This window comes from Cottoperca gobio, chromosome 11 (assembly GCF_900634415.1).
Source record: "Cottoperca gobio chromosome 11, fCotGob3.1, whole genome shotgun sequence".
Taxonomy (NCBI): domain Eukaryota; kingdom Metazoa; phylum Chordata; class Actinopteri; order Perciformes; family Bovichtidae; genus Cottoperca; species Cottoperca gobio.
In genome coordinates, this window is record NC_041365.1 from 5677859 (window position 1) to 5688660 (window position 10802).

The 10802-nt window shown below is 41.6% G+C and overlaps 1 long non-coding RNA gene across 1 annotated transcript; it reads right to left on the reverse strand.

Moving 5' to 3' along the window:
- Nucleotides 1-2121: 2121 nt before the first annotated feature.
- LOC115015843 (uncharacterized) lies at nt 2122-7974 on the reverse strand. Its single transcript, XR_003833034.1, has 3 exons — nt 6823-7974; nt 3573-3722; nt 2122-3451 (listed from the first exon to the last, which is right to left on the reverse strand). It is a non-coding gene; the product is annotated as an uncharacterized LOC115015843 (long non-coding RNA).
- Between the last annotated feature and the right edge of the window lie 2828 nt (nt 7975-10802).

Genomic DNA, 10802 nt, shown 5'->3' on the forward strand with positions numbered 1-10802 from the left:
AAATGCTTAAGGCTAATCATAAATTTGAGTATTTAATCAAAGAGCTGCTGTGGGAAGCAGTTTGGAAGTAACCTAGCCAACAGTGTTGGCACATTCAGCTTCCCCCCTTCAACATTGCACAAAGGTCTAATAGCTGTGGCACTTGAGCTTGATGAAAGCAGGGCGAGGAAAGCAGAGTTAGGCTGTAAGAGGAGTTGGCCCTGCTCACTGCCACTCCTCCACATGTCTGCAGGTTCATTACCAGAGAGCAGGCTCAATAAGCACAGTCCTACATGCCCCATTTCCATACCACTACCCTCTAACCATTGCTCACCTGTCAGTTTGAAGCACTATTATTCAGAGCACCGGGTATTTATTCAGAACTGTGTGAGTACTGGCGGTTTCCAGGGTGAAAAGGGGGCTGACATATGCATTTTATGTGCATTTAGCAGGTGTTCTTATCTAGGGAAGCTTATGCTTTGTATTATTTGTCATTTATCATATCAATATGATGAATGACATGCAAGGGAAGGGCATCCAAAGCATGTAAAAGTTGAGTTTAATAACACACCGTTATGCCACACTATTAATCAAGCCTGTAAAACAGCTGTCTACCACAGTAAGTACAGTCTTTGCATGAGGTTATGTGACCCAGTATTACATGAAGGTACATTATAATATGTTGTATAGGGCTTTGTGTATGTACATTAAGCAAGTATGCTACTTGTATGTGTCTTAGCAGATACAATGGGACCTGCCCCGGTGATTTGTGTGTCCACACTCCACAGAAGGGCCCAGAGGCAGGGGGGGCTGGATCGTACCACTGAGATCCACCCAGCAGGGGTAAGTGAGGTTATAGCAACCACAAGCAATTAGCGCATCATCTGACAGCGTGAGTCTTCTGCTTCTTGTCTCTCTGCTGAGAGATTTCCGGAGGCCTGCGATGTTGAGCCTTATCGATTGGCACGCTGAAAGGTCAGTGATTTGGCTCACTGCCGGAACCTCCCCGTGCTCTGGCATTCACTGGAACTCTGCACCCACAATGCTCTGCTGCTCAATCAGGCTGGCACCGTGTGTGGAGCAAAGGAATACCCTGCTGCTAATGTAGGGAAACACATACCTAACCTTTCAATCATCACCACGGTTTATTCAGTGCGTCTTATGCGAGGCCCTGAAGACCTTGGAACTCTTGGGGGTTATAGTAACACTATTTTATCTCAGAACATCTTTTTTAATCCGATATTGGTTTACGCTAAAACTTGAGTTTCAAGGTTAACAGTTGAAAGGATAGTTTGACATTTTGGGAAGTACACGTATTGCTTTCTTGCTGAGAATAACAAGAGTGATACTGTTCTCATGAAACAGGAGAGTGGTATCAATCCTCTCCTCTAACTCTCTGCAAGAAAGTGAATAAGCACTAACGGCAGCGTGACAAAATCTCACCGCAGTTAAGGTCCAGTGTGCTTGTTGTTGGCCTTTTGTCAACGTCACCTTTCTCAGCTCATCTCCATGCACTGACAAAGGCAATGAGATTCAGCTGAAAGTTTCGGAAACGAGCAAAATACACCATTGTATTAAGAATTTCTGTCAGATAACTTCTGATGTCTGTCTTTCAGCAGGATTACAGAGAAACTTCTGACCTGATTTTCATGAAATGTGGTGGAAGGGTGTACCATGGGTCAGGGAAGAACCCATCACACTCTGGTGCCGATCCGAATCACAGAGCAAACGCACTCATTACATCTACAGTCTGGGCCGGGTTTGCCTGCACACGGCTCGTAGCTCTGACGTCACAAGCAAACATGGAGATGGCTGTATCTCTTCATATTACATTACATTACATTACATTACATTACATTACATTACAGTTCGTTTAACTGACGCTTTTGTCCACAGCGACTTACAATAAGTGCAAACAATCATGAGGATACAACTCCGAACAGCAAGAATCTTACAAGTGCATCAGCTTCAAGTAGGTGCAATCCTTTAAGTGCAGAACAATAGCTTCAAATAAGCCAAACAAAAGTGCAACATACAGAAACAATAGAATACGAATTCAACTATTAGCTACAAATAAGCCAAATCAATGTAAGTGCAACATACAAAGAGAAAAGTTTTTTGTTTTTCTTTGCCGAGGTGCAGTGGAAACAGGTGAGTTTTCAGTCTGCGACGGAAGGTGTGAAGACTGTCTGCTGACCTGACATCAATGGGGAGGTCGTTCCACCATTTTGGAACCAGGATGGGCAAACAGGCGGGTTTTTCTTGAAGGGAATCAGAGTCCCATCCGCAGTGAGGGAGTAGCGAGCCGATTGGACGATGCAGCGCGAAGTGAACGCACTGGGGTGTTTGGTTTGACCATGGCCTGGATGTAGGAGGGGCCTGATCCATTCACAGCACTGTAGGCCAGCACCAGAGTCTTGAAGCAGATTCGGGCCGCCACTTGTAGCCAGTGAAGGGAGCGGAGCGGCGGTGTAGTGTGGGAGAACTTGGGTGGGTTGTAGGAAAATAGTTTTTTGCTGCTATATTAATGTCCTGAATGTTGTATATTGAACCATTGCAAGATAGGGCATTTGGCCTTGGCAGAGGTCTGCGCTCTCTGAGTGCTCTTCTAGTTTTAGAAAGTAAAACAAAGTATCTTGCGTGGGAGTGTAACTACATCGCCTGATTAATATGTTTTATCAACACTGGATGAGGCATCAGCTCACTGACTTGCATGATTAATGCCACGTGTATGCTGCATCAATCTAAGTTAAATTTCCATTGCCAGGGTAGTTGGTTGTCTGTCTGACCAAGCAAATCATCATCACATAGGTAATGAATTATGCAGAGGCAGAGATAGGTTGTTTTTTTTCCACTAGACTTGGTGACTGCTAAAGAACTCTAAGTGCTGCCTCTCTCTTAAAATAACATTAGCCAGTTCTCAGATGCTTGAGCTTGGAGCTTGACTGCTTCCTGCTACTTTTTTTTCCCTCCCTCACCAGTTTCTTATCCACAGCCTCTGCACCAACAGATAAGATTAATAGACTACGGTAATTAATTCTCTGGCAGGAAAATTATATTTAAAAAAAAAAAACATTTTCATTCAGAATATGGTAATCTCAAGATCATTGCTGCGTAAAATAAAGCCCGGACAATAGACTTCTGAGGCTGGTGCGTCAGGTTGTATTTGATATACAGGCTGCTCCTGTGTGTGTGTGTGTGTGTGTGTGTGTTGTAAATGGGGAAGACCATCAGAATTAACTTACACAGCTGACACTGCCTCTGCAAAGTGATGAGGCGTTTAATTCACACATGACTATGCCCAGACAGCAAGGGATCTGTTCATTTGACCTGCATCACTACCCCCCTTAAGTGAAAAAGCCACTCAAGAGAAGGCAGAATTCAATTTAATCATACACTGTGAAAGGCAATGTCAATGTCTTTAGCACTCCAAAATCAGCGGCACATCAAGGTGTAGGACGGATTTCATCTCCTGGGAGAGTGATGAGAAAAGACATTTCTGAACAGCTCAAATTAAGTCTCTATTGGGTATAAAAGCAACACATGCAGTGAATCTCCTCACATGCTGCACACATGTGATTGCTCTGATGTACCTGAAGAAGTTTACAGTAGAGGGCACAACGTCTGAAGCCTTTCACCTAGGTTGTTAATGATCTGGCTCAGGAATGGATGATCCATGTTCCTCTGACTTAAGGTGGTTGGAGATGGAGCATGTTGGGATGCAGATGGTGGTGGTTTGATATCTTGAGAAAATACACTTAGTCGTTTTTTCTTGCCCAGAGTACAATGAAAGATCGAAACCTCTCTCGCATCTGTCTGTTAAATATGAAGCCGGTGCCAGGAGGAGTCGATTAGCATAAAGAGTGGAAACAGCTAGCCTGGCTCTTTCCAAAGCTAACGGACGGATATGGAAGTGGTATCGATCTTTTCATATAACTCTCGGCAAGAAAGCAAATATTTCCCAAGACGTTAAACTATTCCTCCTGTACTGTGGGCTATTTTAGTTTGTGGTCAGAACAGAGACATGGTTCCCTGTTTAATTGTGTCTACTACCAGTGATACTTTTCCCATTTCACAACCGAAAACAGCTCCAGGCCAATATGTAGACCTGAAATTTTAAATGTGTGTTAGAAAAGATTAACAATATCTCAAAAACCTGGAGGAACACCTGAACTAAGGTAAAACTAAATCAACCACGTCTCGTTTTGTCCAAAGGAAATACATACAGTAGATTTCCCTGGGGGGGGGGGGGGGGGGGGGGGAGAGGAAGTCCATTTAGTAAGCAATCAAGTAATCTGATGAAGTGAAATGACTGGGAGTGGGGTGGGGTGGAATGGTTAATCGCCTGTGGAAGCATTTTATCTCGTTGGAACACATTAAAATTGGTATTTGGTCAATGTAGGCTATGTTGGGGGAGGCTGTGAAAAATGACTGCCGGAGTGTGAATCAATGTCACTCTGGTGTTCTTTTTAGCAGATCACAAAAAGACTCAACATTGAATTCGACGGGGAAAGAAAATGAAGTGCAAAGTAAATCGCAGTAGAGAAACATCAACCAAGACGAAGAAAACGTCAGAAATAAAATGTGCACATAATAAGAAAACACAGCACACGGCTTTGTCTCGATTCCTATTTATATCCCAATCCATGTCGTCGACGTTAGAATTAACATATACTTAATATTTGCAGGCTCTGCCATGTACATTCGCTGTGGGAGAGGAAAGTGACAGACTCCAGTTCTGTGCAGACAAGTGTGATATGTGCTGTGACTGTCCTCCTCTCTCTCATCATGGTAATGCTCCTCATAATTAAATACGTCGGCAGTGTCACCATAAATATCACACAAGATCTGCATTCTGTGATTCTTTGTATTGAGACGGCAAAACGAGCGAGAAGAAGTCTTTAAATGCACTTCAAAATGTAGCTATTTAGAGACAAACACGTGCATCTGCAGTTTTCTTTGTTATAAAAATATAACCAAAAGCCTTAAAATAGCTGATACGTTGTTCAACAAGCTTGGAAGTGGAGTCAGTTGATCAAATCGTTGAAAAACTAAACAGAAACGGCAGAAATCAGCTTCTTCAAGTAGAACTTTTATCATACAGAGAACCATAATTCAAGTCTAAAGAAGATGTGTTAAGAAAGGTGAAAGGTGTTTAAGGCTGGGACATGGAAAGTCTTTAATGAAATTCATTTACCCCAAGTATAAACCTGCATAAGAACGACTATAACAAGCTCTCAAACACACCCTTTGTGTCTGTTTAAATACTTATTATTATTATTAGTCATAGTCCATTCTGTCAGTGACTATATGAAATCCCTGGCTGGTGTTTCAGGCGGAGCACATACAGTTTGTCTTAGTGCTGCTAAGTGCCCTGTTTGTTTTCTATGGTTGGGTACAATCATTTGACATCCATAGTGGCTAGAAAGGTCTCTGTGCCTGTTTTTAAAATGCTTGATCTAGCAGAGCTCATCAGTAGTGTCTTGAACATAAGCAGGGAGTGAAGGTAAAATGGTTCAGTAAGGCTGTTATAGCCCGACTAACCACACATTTATGTATTTTTGGAGGCATGTAAAAAAAAAGAAGCCATTCCTGGATTTTTATTATAAAAGGAATCTTAGTTCAGCTTCAGAAATGCGACCATTTTTATTTTTGCCTTGTGAGCATCTCTCTCAGTTCCAATTTGAGTGACAGAGATGTTGTATTTCAAACTGAAACAGATTTTGTGCTCCAAAGCCTGTTTTATAATTTATTGTCTACTTCCCCTGTGACAGAACATTCAATCCATTTTCACTGTATGAAAGAGCGTGTTACATCTTAAACAGGTCTTTGATGTTTCTGAACTAATTTTCCTTCAATTATTAACCCAAATTCAAAAATAATGCATTTTGATCCACACATTTGGTGACTTACTGACAAAACATGTGCTGTAATCTGAACATAGAGGGTAACAAGACTAAGAGTCTACAGCCCCGCTCTCTGTGATGATGTAATGAGGCAACACCACTGCTAACATGCTGATGTTTAGCAGGTACAATATTTACCATGTTCCCCCCATCTTGTGTGTTCGCAACATGCATAATTGGCTAATTAGTACATTCGAGGCTGATATGTCTATAAATTTGGTCATAAATCAGTATAAGATACATTTAAATTCTGGAGGAAAAATGTTTAGGGACCATTTTTGTACCCACAATGCAGCAGATGTTTAGATAAGTGACCATTTGACCTGCTAGTGGCACTACAGGAAAATGTCAGGATCACCAAAGTCATCAGGATTCATTATCTGGGAACTATTGATATGTGTACTTCATTTCATAGATATCCACACTATAGTTAGATATTTCAGTCAGGACCGACCGTCAATGTCATCCCCAGACCCACGTCGTTAGCGTGAATAGTTAACTATGCTGTAATCTAAACAAATCTCATCAAAAATAAAGAAAACAAGCACGATGGTCGATCTAAAACCACCTGTTGTATTCCTTAATCTGCCACAGAGTGCCTGTGATCAGAATCTGAGAAGTGACAAGTGACTGATTATTCAGGACTGGTCCATTGATGTCATTAACAAAGCTATGGTCCACTAATTTACAGCTACACTCGGACAGTGGAAGTAATTGAAAAGGGTGAGATATTATCCACAATCCCCTTCATAATCAAAGTCCAATATTGCTATCTACTTGTTTTTAATTAATCACACTTATGTTCAAACTGCTTAGATTGGGAATGGGGGGAGGGGACATAAAAAAAATTTAAATGAGAAAATTAAAAGCTGGCAAATGATCAATCAGCTCCAGCGATGCCTTCGCTTTGTGTGTATGAGTTTTGGATTCAACTCACTGCAGAAGGTGAAAAGTCCCAAGTTCTTGTGATTCGTGATGTTCTCAGCTGGATGATATCTTGGACCAATGTTCCTTGGACAGTATTCGGTGAGGTTCAACTCTATTGAAAACAGCAGGGGGAACTCGAGCCAAATAAGCAACACGCAAGCTGCCTTTGATGCTGCATAAGGGGATATGATCAGCCTCATCCAACACTGAAGTAGGCTTCTAACTAAAAGAAATTAAGTCAAGGCATGTGTGTGAAACTGACCCCCTGAAAAGGTGAAGTCAGCGATTCTGGAGAAAGATTGTTGACATTTGACCTCAACATCCAAACAAATACCCCCCTCTAGATTTACCGTCCCTCTCGCTCTCGCTGCCTTTTCTCTTTACACATCCTTGACCTTTCCCCGGTCTTGTGCGCAATGTTGCTGGTTGCCTGAGATAGTGTCGTGTCGCTCGCCCTTTGTATTTGTTTTCCGTTCACAGAGCCAGGGATGTAGACACCATTTATTTTTTCAGCGCACCGACCGAACGGACTGTGAAGAGATAATATCTGAATTTGACTAAAGTATATTGGATTAGAATTGCTGACTGCACCTTTAAGTATTTGGAGAAAATTCTGAGTGCATCATTTGTATCAGATTATTATTTCCATGCTCAAGTGTTATTGTGGTATTTGTGTTTCACATCACTGCTCTACAAAACACAATCCATGAAATGTCTTTTTACACTCAATTCTGAATGCCTGTAGTCTTATTGTATTTTCTTTTTTGTGTATTTATATTTCTTGTATACATTTTTTTATTCCATTTTAAAATAGTTTTTACAATAGTTTTAATATTTCTAGATTTGCTCTTATTTTACATTTTATTTCCCTTACTGCGTTTATGCATGCACCATTATAAACCAAAACTACTTCCTTGTATGTGTAAACCTACTTGGCATTAAACTGAATTCTGATTCTGACTCTTTAGAGTTAAAAGCTGCCACGGTCCATCTTTCCTTGCTTCCTGGAAAAACTGCCAAATGAAAACGATCCAGCAATTAAAACTGCAAAAACATTGCTCAGAAAACGACTGGTGGACTTCAGAATAGTTGGTTATGGTTATTTTTAACACATTTATCGACTGAGTGACTTCGTGGAAGCCTTGCTGCTTTATTCACTACATGATCCACCTAATCAGATACCAGGCGGTGGAGCTGCATACGAATTGCAATGCTATCTCTGTATCTAGGCCTCACATGTTTACTGCACCGTCTGGAGTCCCTCCTGAAAGTGAAAGTGTGTCATCTAATGTATGCAGCCAACAGTCGCTGTTCTGGGTATTGGAGATTACATAAACTAAACAGATATGCAGTGTGGAAATGGCCTCCTGTCAGTGTGTGTGTGTGTGTGTGTGTGTGTCACAGTTATATGGTTCCTCTCGCTCCTTGACAACTAAAGCCTGAGTATCTCCAAAGACTTTCACTATGGGGAGCCTTGTTTTGCATTATCATTAAAGACACATATGGGGGTGTGGGGCACTGCAGCGCTGCATGCATGCCACACCAGATCAAAAACTAAGCCTACACTGTGGCAGTTACCGTGGGCGCATTTGCTGAATTTCAGTACTATAGAGCTATTTTATACGACATATCTCACAGGAAAGCACCCAAAAGATTAGGACGAGACAGCGCTAGGGACGGCAGCATCACAGCCCTCTGCAGTGCTGCTCGTATTCCTAGGAAGACACCGACTGGTGTCTACGCAGCATTTGTCAGAATGTGAAGATTTCTGGCAAGTTTTCCATCAGAGCATGTCATCCTGTGTGAGAGAGAACCAGCTCGTCTCATGCAGAGTACAAATGTTGCATGCTTTTATTTCCAGCAGTGTGGTTCACTTTAATAGTGGAAATTGAAAAACGCACTCCTACAGAATTGTACCTTTTCTACTATGAAAGAAAAAAAGGCAGCTGTATTGTACTGCTTGTATTTCTGTATCTTTAATCCACCGTTCACCACGCCGTCACAAAAGACATGGCCGACACACACTCAAGATGCTAAGAAACAAACAGCAGAGCATCATCGATGAGTAATTGAGAGTGACTGCAGGGTAGAGCGTCAAGACCAGGGGGAACAAAGCGACTTGGCGCGGGCACCATATTTCACCATCTCACTCAGCAGCTGGTGATCAAAACAATCAGATATGGTTGGAAAACTCACCCCCCCCCCCCTCCCCCCCTTTTCTATTTCTCTTCTTCTCCTCTCATTACCCTCCGAGCATCTTGATTCACGTCTCCATCGCAGTTAAATGTTGATAATAGCCTGTTTTTCTCATCGTGGATGCTGATGAGTCACACTTTAATGGATCCACAACGGTGTACAGTGAGAGCAAAAGTGTTTTTTTTTAAGATTGTTTTTCAATAATAAAGCCTGACAAAAAGACACAAAACTCAACAGAGCGAGAAGAGGCAAAAACACGATTCCAGCAGTGCATTTTGTGTTTACTTACTTTACAATTAACGACAGTTAAACGGGTACATTGACATCAGATATGTTCCATTTATTATTTCCAAATAAACAAATATTGTTACTCTTATCCATCACTTTCCTAATAACAACAATAAAAGGCCACAAGAGTTACTGACAGCATTAACACATCAGTCACGGTGTTACATTCCAGTTATTAATGTTTGTGCATGTTTACCACAACTGAAACGTCTCCGCTGGGAATTGTTTCATTATAAACAGAAGATATGAGCATGCTATTGTAATATAGCTCTGCATGGTCCGTCAGTGTTGGGTAATAATCAGCTACTTTACAGGTTCAAGTGCTCCAACAGATCCCTGGAAAATCAACTGTTTACGACATGGGTTCGGTTGATTGAGCCTTATATGACCTGCTGGAGAGATATGATCCTCAACTAGCGAATATCACTTTTATTGCAGCTGCGTGTCCCGTATCAAATTAGCATACAATATAACGGCAGCATAAAGAACTTTGTTTTACTATGTAGGACATGTCTGGCGTAACAGATGGCCACAGGGGACAATAAATAACCCTTTTAATAACAGACAGAATATTTATACTGCACTCACAGGCTAAAGACACAAACTGAAAGCTGTCACTTCTTAAGTGTTCAATACATAAAGCATGAGCACTATATTAAAAAGGGAAATTTCACCTGTTCCTGGTAAATCTTAAGACTTATTTTCTTAAGTCTTAAATCATAGCATTGCCAAGGACCATGAACACCTAAACAACCACCTGTTCTCAAACTTGTCTGGGGGAATGTGGATCAAACTTTATCGTCTAAAAACAATCTATACAATCCCGAGACAGCTGTCCCTCCCCTCCCTCTGTGGAGCGGACTATAATCTTTCTACGGCCATTTGGTCCATTCCACTTATCAGCAAGCTTTGTCTACACAATCGTGTCCCGCTCATATTGCCAGAAAGAGCCTTTATGGATTACTGGGAACTTCAACCCCACAAATGATGTCCATCTTCCAATACGCTTGGAACTTCTTTTGTGACTTTGTGATTCAATGCACTGCACACATAAATACAGCAGTAAGTAAGTGAAGTACAGCCAAGCACATCTTGCGTTGTCCCTTTAGGCTTGTGTGTGAGCAAATACGCACAGATGTTACCACGTACGTGCACATTATTGTACATCATTATATTTGGCAAATGGAGGGAGTATGATTGTACTCAAGTGCCCACTGTTGTACTGGCAGAATGGTCTTCTTCCATCTCTCATTTATCCTTTCGTGAGTATACATTTGTATTTCAGTACGATCGTCCCTGACAAAGCTTCCTTTTGAGACCAATGGGCCAACAGCCCCGACAGCCTGTGAAGGTTAATGGTAAGGAAGAGGTCACAAATTGCTTCATTCAGTCTCCTCCATTATCTGCTCCTGCTGCCAAAAACTGCACTCTTGATGACTTCCATTCATAAATCAAACCTCAAGCACACAAGGAACAAGTGCTCATCTGAGGAGGATCCGACTGGAG